The sequence below is a fragment of the Peromyscus maniculatus genome, chromosome 4 (assembly GCF_049852395.1).
Source record: "Peromyscus maniculatus bairdii isolate BWxNUB_F1_BW_parent chromosome 4, HU_Pman_BW_mat_3.1, whole genome shotgun sequence".
Lineage (NCBI taxonomy): Eukaryota > Metazoa > Chordata > Mammalia > Rodentia > Cricetidae > Peromyscus > Peromyscus maniculatus.
This window is the reverse complement of record NC_134855.1, coordinates 38,977,390-38,986,667: the sequence shown is the minus strand read 5'-3', so window position 1 is coordinate 38,986,667 and position 9,278 is coordinate 38,977,390. Positions and strand designations below refer to the sequence as shown.

Below are 9,278 nucleotides of genomic sequence, written 5' to 3'. Positions count from 1 at the left end.
TTATTTTATGTGCATTGGTGTGAAGGTGTCAGATCCCCTGGAACTGGAGTTACAGACAGTTGTGAGCTGCCATGTGGGTGCTGGGAATTGAACCCGGGTCCTCTGGAAGGACAGCCAATGCTCTTAACTGCTGAGCCGTCTCTCCAGCCATCTTCTGATGTCTTAATGACTCTTCCTCCTATTTTTATATTTGTGAGTTTCCCTGTTTCCTATATAAGTATTAAATAAACGTTTCCAATATGTAAACTCCACATACAGGACTCTACAGTGAAAAAATGAACAAACAAAGCAGAGTACACTTTCTTGTTCTTAAAATTCTTCTTATAATATGTATATAGACAAAACTGTACATATGTGATCTTATGGACTTGGTGGAGAAACCAAACCAAAATTATAACATGAATTAAGATTATTCCTGAAATTCTTCCCAGGAAATAATAAATCTCAGCAAAATGTTGAGCAAAACTATAAACATCTAAGCATGTTGGAAGAGGTAAGTATTCCAAGGTCAGTTGAAAAAAAAAGTAGAATGGGAAAGAAATTAGCCACAGAGGTGGTCACTGTGGCTCCACTTCCAGACCAGCCCTGCTTAGATCCTGTCCATTAGGAGAAAGAGAGGGTCCCGAGAAATGAAGTCCAAATTCATAGAAGCCTGGGGGAGCTGGCCACAGAGACCTGAGGCAAGCAAGGTGGTGTCTCATGATTAGACATTGATTATATTCCCTAATTTAGCTATTTATTAATATTTCCATGGATACTGATGCGGTCTTAAGCTCGTTGCTGTCATGTTTAGTTGAGGGAGCCCAAGGAATTAACTGAAAGGGCAGAATGAGGATTCATTAGCAGGTTTAACTGTTCTTCAACATTTGTATAAAATCCTACCCCTAGCTAAGGCACGCTCTGGTTCCCACCCACAGACAGCTTAATTAGCCTCCACTTTCTCTGACTGTCTGGCCACAGTAGAGCTGATACCCTCTCCTAAGAAGACCCCAGAAGACCTGAAGGATGTGGTCCTATCAAATCACTTGACAACCCCTCCCTGCAGTTACAGCAGATAGCAGAAGTCTCCTGATGACATTCTCTAACCATTCTGGCTCACCTTGTAAGTCTGACATTGGTACCAAGTGAGGGCCTCCTTCTGTCTTGCCTGTGTTTCCCTGGTCTTAACTCTACAGGGATTCTACTATTGGGCCACCTACTTCCCCCCATTAATAGCTCATTACTCACCTGTGAACTAAACAGAAGCCTTCAGGTTTTGAGTAGTTCAAAACAGGATTTAGTCAAGTAGATAAATACACCTTTAGTCAAAAGGGTAAAAAAAATAACAAACATCAATGGTAGATTAGAAATATTCAGAAGAATGTGCAAATTATCACAAATAACTAATAAATGGAGAGAAAGCCCATAAAACTTAGGAAAATGAAGAAGAAAGGCAATCTAAGTATGGTGTTCCATGCCTATGGCCTTAGCCTTTGGGAGTCTGAGGCAGGAAGATTGAGTCCAGGAGTTTGAGAGCAGCCTGGACAACAAAGCAAAATGTTATCTCAAAAACAAATTTTTTTGTTTTGTTTTTAAAAAAGAAGGAATGAACACAACAAATTCAATTGTAAAATTTAAGTGGATAGAATAAAACCAAGTGTTTCAATTATTTTGCCGAGTATGGCCATTTTCCTTCTTAAAACGTGTATTCTTACATTGGTATTGAAAAATGTCTGAACTCTGTGCTTGGGTCGGTCACCTTTTTCATCACTGTTGGAATGACCCCAAGGGTAGAAGGGTTTATCTGGGCTCAGCTCAGTGGGCACAGTCCACCATGGTCAGGCAGGTGTGGTGGAGTTGACGAGAGAGGAGCGTGAAGCCAGGGCTCCCACCACACAGTCACAGACAGAAAGCAGAGTTCCAACTGGAATAACGTCCAAGGCCTGTCCCAGTGGCCCAATTCTGTCAGCCGGGCCCGCCTCCCGGGGGCCATCACTTGTCTGATCAGTTCACCAGCTCAGGGCCAAGTGCTCCAACACATTTCGAGGTGGAGCACTTCACATTCAAGCCATAACAATGTTGTTTATAAAACACATTCTTTTAATAATGGAGATTTTTCAAGACCTGTGTGATGCTTAGTTTCAACGGTCAAGTTGACATAATCTATAATCATCCAGAAAGAAAACCTTAATGAGGTATTGCTTAGGTCGGGCTGGCTCATGGGGATGTCTGTTGGGGCTTATCTTAATTGGGATAATTAATGTAGGAAGACCCACACTGGTTACAGGCAGCAAGATGTCATGCTCTGGGCTCTGATCTGAGTGAAAAGTCAGGAACAAGCCAATTGCGGCATGCATTCATTCTTTGCTCTCCCTTTCTGACTGTGGATAGGAGGTGACCAGCTCCCTTAAGGGCTTGCAAACATTGGAACCTTGATCCATGAGCCATACCCCTGCTCCTCTAAATTGCTTTTGTCAGGGTATTTCATCACAGCAGCTAGAAAGGAAACAAGACAAGCTAAAAGCAAAACAGGATAAAATAACACTACATAATCATAAACAAAAGTAAACAGCACAGGAAATGAGTTGACAGTTCTCAAAAGATGGGGTACAAATTGCCAATAAGTATATGAAAAAAAAAAGTTCAGCACTCACTATCAGAGATATGCACATAAATATGACACTAAGATTCCATCTTACTCAGCTAGGGTGTGAGTCATTAAGAAAATAAAAAATAACAAATACTGGACAAGGGGGACCTTTCTACTCTGCTGGTAGGAAACGTAAACTAGTCCAGCCACTGTGGAAATCAGCATAGTGCTTTCTCAAGAAACTAAAAATAGATCTTCTGTATGGTCCCGAATACACCATTCCTGGGTATTTACCCCAAAGACTCCAAGTCAACATATCACAGAAGCACTTGTGCATCAATATTTATTCCAACACTATTCACAATAGCTAAATTATAAACCCACTCACACAAGAGGTCTGATCAGATTAACAGAGAATTAAAATATGGCATATACACGATAGAATTTTTTCAGCCATAAAGAAGCAAGTTATACCATTTGCAGGAAAATGGATGCAACTGGAGATAATCATATTAAGTGAATTAAGCCAATCTCATACGCTCTCATTTGCGGTTACAAGATTTTATAGAGGTACGTAAAGTCATGTCTGGATATACGACATGAAGTGGAATTGTCCGGGGACACAGAGCACTAACAGGGAGGAAAGACGAGAAAGGAGCATGGGGAATTTGTTCAACATCCGATACATACTTGTATAAAATGTAAAAATTAAAATTGTCTCAAAGCGGAACACAGGGTGAGGAGAAAATAGGATGATAAAGGTCACAAGTCGCAAGACAAAAGTCACGGTTTCAAATACGATGACATTTATAGATCTCGTTTACATAGCATGTAAACAAGATAAATCTTTAGAAATGTAAAACCAATGTAATTATAGTTGGGAAAGTTTAAAGAGCTTATTTTTTGGCTTGGGTTATAGCTCAGTTGTAGAGTACTTACCTAACATACATGAGGCCCTGAATTTAATCCTTGGCATCACAAATCAATCCAGCAAGCAATGAAATATTTCTTTCTGAAATGGGCTGATAAGAATAAGTAGAAATAAGGAAAAATTAAATAGTGCAATAAACAGTCACCACACTGTAAGTAGAGATGCTTCAGATAGATAACATCCTCTTTTTTCCCTTCAGGCCTAGGGAACATTTACAAAATCAATTATGTACTGGCTGAAAAAAAATGCCATTAGCAAAAGTAGAGATTTTTATCAGCCACTTTCTATAATTTTAATCCAATAAAATTTAATGAGTAATAAATACAGTGAAACAATTCTATCTACATGGAAACTAAGACCCACCTTCCTAAGGGATCCTTGGAGATGAACGTGTGAGGAGAGCCATGTGCTACAAGGACTCAGCCCTCTGTGAGGAGACATGACGTCATCCTGCACTCGTGCCCATCATTTGTATTTAGCAAAGCAGTTACACTCATCCAATATTGCTGGTATGTGCCTGGGATTGATATCTGACTGTTTATTTGTATCACTGATTCATTCTGTAGAAAGCAAACCAATAATTTAATAACGAATTAAGTTGCCCAATTGAAAGAAATGAAAGTACGAGGTCAGTTTTATTTTTCAAATATATCATTTACTATTGTATTGTGAGGAAAGGCATTCATACACACTCACACCAGAGTTAGTCATAGGAGACATTTAGGATACAGCACCACACACAGCTCGTCACACACCCAACACTAACTATCGCTTTTATTTGTGATTTCCCATTTGACAAGCTTAATAGAAAGTATTTCCCTGCCACACATGCAGGGAAATTCCTGTGATGGGGGACTTTCTTTCCACAGACCCAGGTCCCACTACTCTCAGAGGCTCCAAGAGCTGGGACTTGGGCATCGCTTCTTGATGCTGGAGAACTTGGGAAAGCAGTCAGACATCTTCACGCAGTGTGTGTTCTGGGTTCTGCTTGCTGAACATGCCTGCAGCTATCGGCAATGGCCTTCACATGGGTCCCTTCTTCCCGACTGGGCCTTAGTGAGTAGTAGAAATGGTTAGCTCTCTATTTCAAATGTCTGTTCCAGTTCCCCAAACAAGATCATTAATATACTTCCCCAGATGAGGGAAACCGTATACAAGCAAGGAAAGCAATAATAGTAGTATGTCATGAGTGCTATGGAAGACACAAAACAGGGTGGGTAGACCAATCAGGATCCAGCCACGAAAAGAGTGGCCCAATAAGCAGCCAACTAGACTCTAAGGTGGGGAATTAGTTACCGTGATGTCAGGAGTGTTTGAGGAGAAACCAGGTGGTGAGGAGGCTTCTTGGAGCTACAGCCATTGCGGCTTCAGAATAAAGAAAAGAAATGGGGTTACAGAAGCCCTGAAGCTAATGCCACTCTGAAGATGCTGGAGAATGTGGAGTAGTTGATGTCTTTCCTGATGCCACCCAAAGGGGGAAAGATCTTTCGGGTTCCCTCCATTTCCCTCCCCGACCTCACACTCAAACTCCCTGCCTTGGGATAATAGCTCTATCATTGGCCAAACTTAACTGGAAGCCAGTTGGCAGAGAAAACTTGGAGGTACAATTTGCAGGGCTCTGTCTCTGCAGTACAGAGAGAAGCAGAGGAAGGTGGGGTCTGGAACCTCAACTCAATCCGAGACTTGAACTAACCGGTGATGGGTGGGGACCATTTCAGAGAGGATGGTTAAGAAAGACCTGGAAGGAAATGTCGGTCAAGCAGACACCTGGAGTGGAGAATTAAGTCTCCTGAACAGCTGAGGAAACAGGGCAGAGGGAAGAGCAAGCACAAGGCTCTAAGGAGGAAACTGGCTGGGCCTGTTTAAGGAGCAGTGGAGGCGGGGTGGGTTGAGCTGAGTGTGCAGCAGAGAAAACAGCATGTGGGAGAAATGGGAAAGGCCAGAGGTGAGGGCCTGCTAGCGCATGCTCAGAAACCTGGAGTTCAAGCTAAAGGCAATGAGAAATCACAGGCTGTTCTTTGTGATCAAGTAATGGGAAGTGAGTATCTTAGGATTCCATTCATCTTGAAGATATAGTATCTTTCCCAGTTGAGCACGCCCATGTTCTATGAGTCTCTGTGACCTTCTGCCTCCCAACCTGCCTCTAGGGTGCCCTTCCAATCCCATGACAGAGCCAAAATGCCAAATCATCCTCAAACACGCGCTACCTTTTGTGACAGGTAAACAACTTCTAACAGTTTGTTTATGCAGCAGCCACATCTTGTCAATTCCTACTACTAATCTCCAAGCACCACTAAGCTTCCTGCATTAGCCTGGGGTCCAATCCTCCCTATGAAGAAATGGATCATTTTAAGAGAAGGCTCCTTATAGATTATAAGAAGCTTGGGCACCAATATCTGGGGTCCTCCTCAGATACTGGGAAGCTCTGTTATGATACTGGCACTTGATGCCTCCCCAGGGATCACCTAGGACTTGTCTAGTGCTGCAGATCCATCCCCAGAGAGCACATCCTTTATTATCCACACTCTTTACTGCAAAGCAGAGATCCTGTTCTCTACCAGAAGCCAAGGGGAATAAGAAGAGAGACACGTTTCATGTGCCACAGAATACTCTGCGTCCTTCATGCATGTTGATCAATATCAAAAGTCATCCTCAAGACATATTCCAAACAGAGGTGGCCCCTGAGCTCCCGGTCACCAATTCCTTCTCTTAAATAAAGTCTCTCATGTCCACTTTCACAAGGTCTTGTCTAGATGTGAGTGGAAACTAAGATCACCAGTGGTTGAAGAGAATCTGACATAGAAGCCAGAAACAAAGAAACAATAGCTAATAGATGTTCTCACAAAACTACAGAGAAAGGAAGAAGTCTACCCAAGGTACACTGGTCAAAAAAGAAAAAAAAAAAAAGAAAGAAAACAGATAGAAAAGGATCCCAATCAGGCTGCCACACTTCAGCCGGGCGGTGGTGGCACACACCTTTAATCTCAGCTCTTGGGAGCCAGAGGCAGGCGGATCTCTGTGAGTTCGAGGCCAGCCTGGTCTCCAAAGCGAGTTCCAGGAAAGGCACAAAGCTACACAGAGGAAAACCAGACTGTCACACTTCACTAGAAGCTAGAAAACAATGAAGCCATTGCTTCAAAATGTTGAGGAAGAAAGGAAGAAATAATTTCCAATCTGGAATAGGTAGCAGGCCCTGAGGGTGTCCAGGCTATGCAGGAACCCGACATGGGTCAGCAGCAGAAATCTCCACTTTCCACCGAGCTCTGGGACTGAATCACTGAGATGTATCAGATAACTGAGTCAACAAAAACCAGGCCGTCATTAGCAGGAGTAACGAGATGTTAGACAGGGGAGACACTGCCAGATGCGCTGTATGACTCAGCTATGACCAGAGACCTCATTCACAGCAACATAAACAGTGACTTTTGACCCAGGCTGAACGTGTTACAGCGCTGTCAGGAACCTGGGTGGGACTGGTGTGGAGGTATCCCACAGGGCTGATTTTCATCTTCCAGGGGAAACAGGAAATTAGAATATCTAAAAGAAGATTGGTGGTCTTTCGTGTTTTCATGTGAATTTTAGGATTTTTTTTTTAAGTTCTGAAAATAATGTCACTGAAATTTTTATAGGAATCACATTGCATCTGCAGATTGCTTTGGGTAATATAGCCATTTTATAGCATTAATTCAGCCAATCTAGGGGGCATAGACGCTTTCTATTATCTGGTGTCTTCTTCAATTTCTGTTTTCAGTATCTTAAAATTTTCCTTAGAGAAATCTTTCAGCTCATTGGTTATTTTTATTCCTGTATATTTTAATTTTTAAGGCTATTGTGAATGGGCTATTTTTTCTAATCCCTTCCTCAATAACAAATGATTATTGGATATTGATCACGTACCCTGCCACTTTATAGGAAGTGTTTATGGGTGCTAACATTTCCCTGTCGACTCTGTGAGATCTTTTAAGTATGGAATTAGCCATCTGTAAATAGTGATAGCTTAACTCCTCCCTTTTTCAAGTTGTATTGACTTAATATCTTTCTTTCTCTTGCCATATTGCTCTAGCTAAGATTTCAGGCAAGAACTTTTTAATAGAACCCAAGTAGCAGAAAATAGCCTCACGAACTGGCATGTGGGATTACATGAAACTGAAAAGCTTCTTACTAGCAAAAGAAACTATGACAAAGTAAACAGCCTACATAATGGGAGAAATCTTTGCCAGCTCTACTTCCGGAATATATAGGCTAATATCTTTAGTATGTAAAGAACTAGATACCAACAAATAAAAACCCTGCCAATCAATAAATGGGCCAATGAATTGATCAGATCTTTCTCAAAATAAAAAGTAAAAATATATAACTAAAAGGGTTTTTTTTAAAAAGTGTTCAACATTTTTAACCACCAGGAAAACACAAATTAAATTATTTTACAATTCCATCTCACCTAAGTCAGAATGACTATTGTGGAAAAAAAAACAAATTGTAAGTTTGGTGAAATGACCTTGTGGGTAAAGGTGTTTGACAACAAATTGACCACCTGAGCTCAATCCCTGGACTTCACATACTAGAAGGAGAGTACTGAATCCTGAAAGCTGTCCCCTAAATTCCACACATGCATGGTGAATTATACCAACACACACACACACACACACACACACACACACACACACACACACACACACACTGTACTGGCTAGCTTTAAGTCAACTTGGCACAAGCTACAGAGAGGAAAGAGAAAATGCCTCCATAAGATCCAGTGATCAATGCAGGAAGGCCTGGCCCATTGTGGGTGGTACCACTCCTGGACTGGTGGTCCTGGGGTCTGCAAAAAAGCAGGCTGAGCCAGTTGGTCATGGCACATGCCTTTAATCCCAGCACTTAGGAGGCAGAGCAGGGAGATATCTTTGATGTTGCCCTGGACTACAGAGCTGGTAGTCTGTTCCAGGACAGTCAAGTCTACACAAAGAAACCCTGTCTTGAAGGAAAACAAAACAAAACAAAAAACCCCAACAACAAAAACACAAAACAAAACAGACAGAGCAAGCCAGTAAGCAGCACTCATCCATGGCTTTATCATCAGCTCCTGCCTCTAGGTTTCTTCTGCTTGAGTTCCTGTTCTGACTTCCTTTTGTGATAAGCAGCAATGTGAATGTGTAAGCCGAATAAAGCCTTTCCTCCCCCAACTTGCTCTTTGGTCACGGTGTTTCATTCCACTAGAAACACTAACTAAGACACACACACACACACACACACACACACAAATGCAAAAAAAAATACCATATGAAAACAAATGGCGATGAATGCTGGCTGAGATGTGGGGTATTGTAACTCCTACTCTCTGTTGGTAGGTGGGAGTATAAACTGGCACAACCACTTTGAAAATCAATGTAAAAGTTTCACAGAAAAACTAAAAATAGGAACTGCTGTATGACCCAGTTATACCACTCCTGGGTGTGGACTCAGAACTCTATATCTTATTATAGAAATACTTGTACACAAACATTTATTATTACCCTATTCAAACTAGCAAGGAAAGGGAACTAGCCATGACTCCCATCAACATGAGTAAGCAATGAAATGATGGTGTATATATACACAATGGAATTGTATACTACTGTAAAGAAAATTTGAAACTATGGAATTTTCAGGAAAATGGACTGAGGATTTCAGGAAAATTGAATGAGGTAACTCCAGCTCAGAAACCACCACCACCACATGTGTCCTCTCATATGAGAAGCCTGTCTTCCAATCTTTATGTGTCGGGGAGTGAGTGCCTATAGA

General features: G+C 41.6%; 1 long non-coding RNA gene across 1 annotated transcript; it reads right to left on the bottom strand.

Annotated features, from left to right (window-relative positions):
• Positions 1–1,667: 1,667 nt before the first annotated feature.
• LOC121828649 (uncharacterized) lies at positions 1,668–4,222 on the bottom strand. Its single transcript, XR_013050487.1, has 3 exons — positions 3,864–4,222; positions 3,509–3,591; positions 1,668–2,475 (listed from the first exon to the last, which is right to left on the bottom strand). It is a non-coding gene; the product is annotated as an uncharacterized LOC121828649 (long non-coding RNA).
• Positions 4,223–9,278: the final 5,056 nt, after the last annotated feature.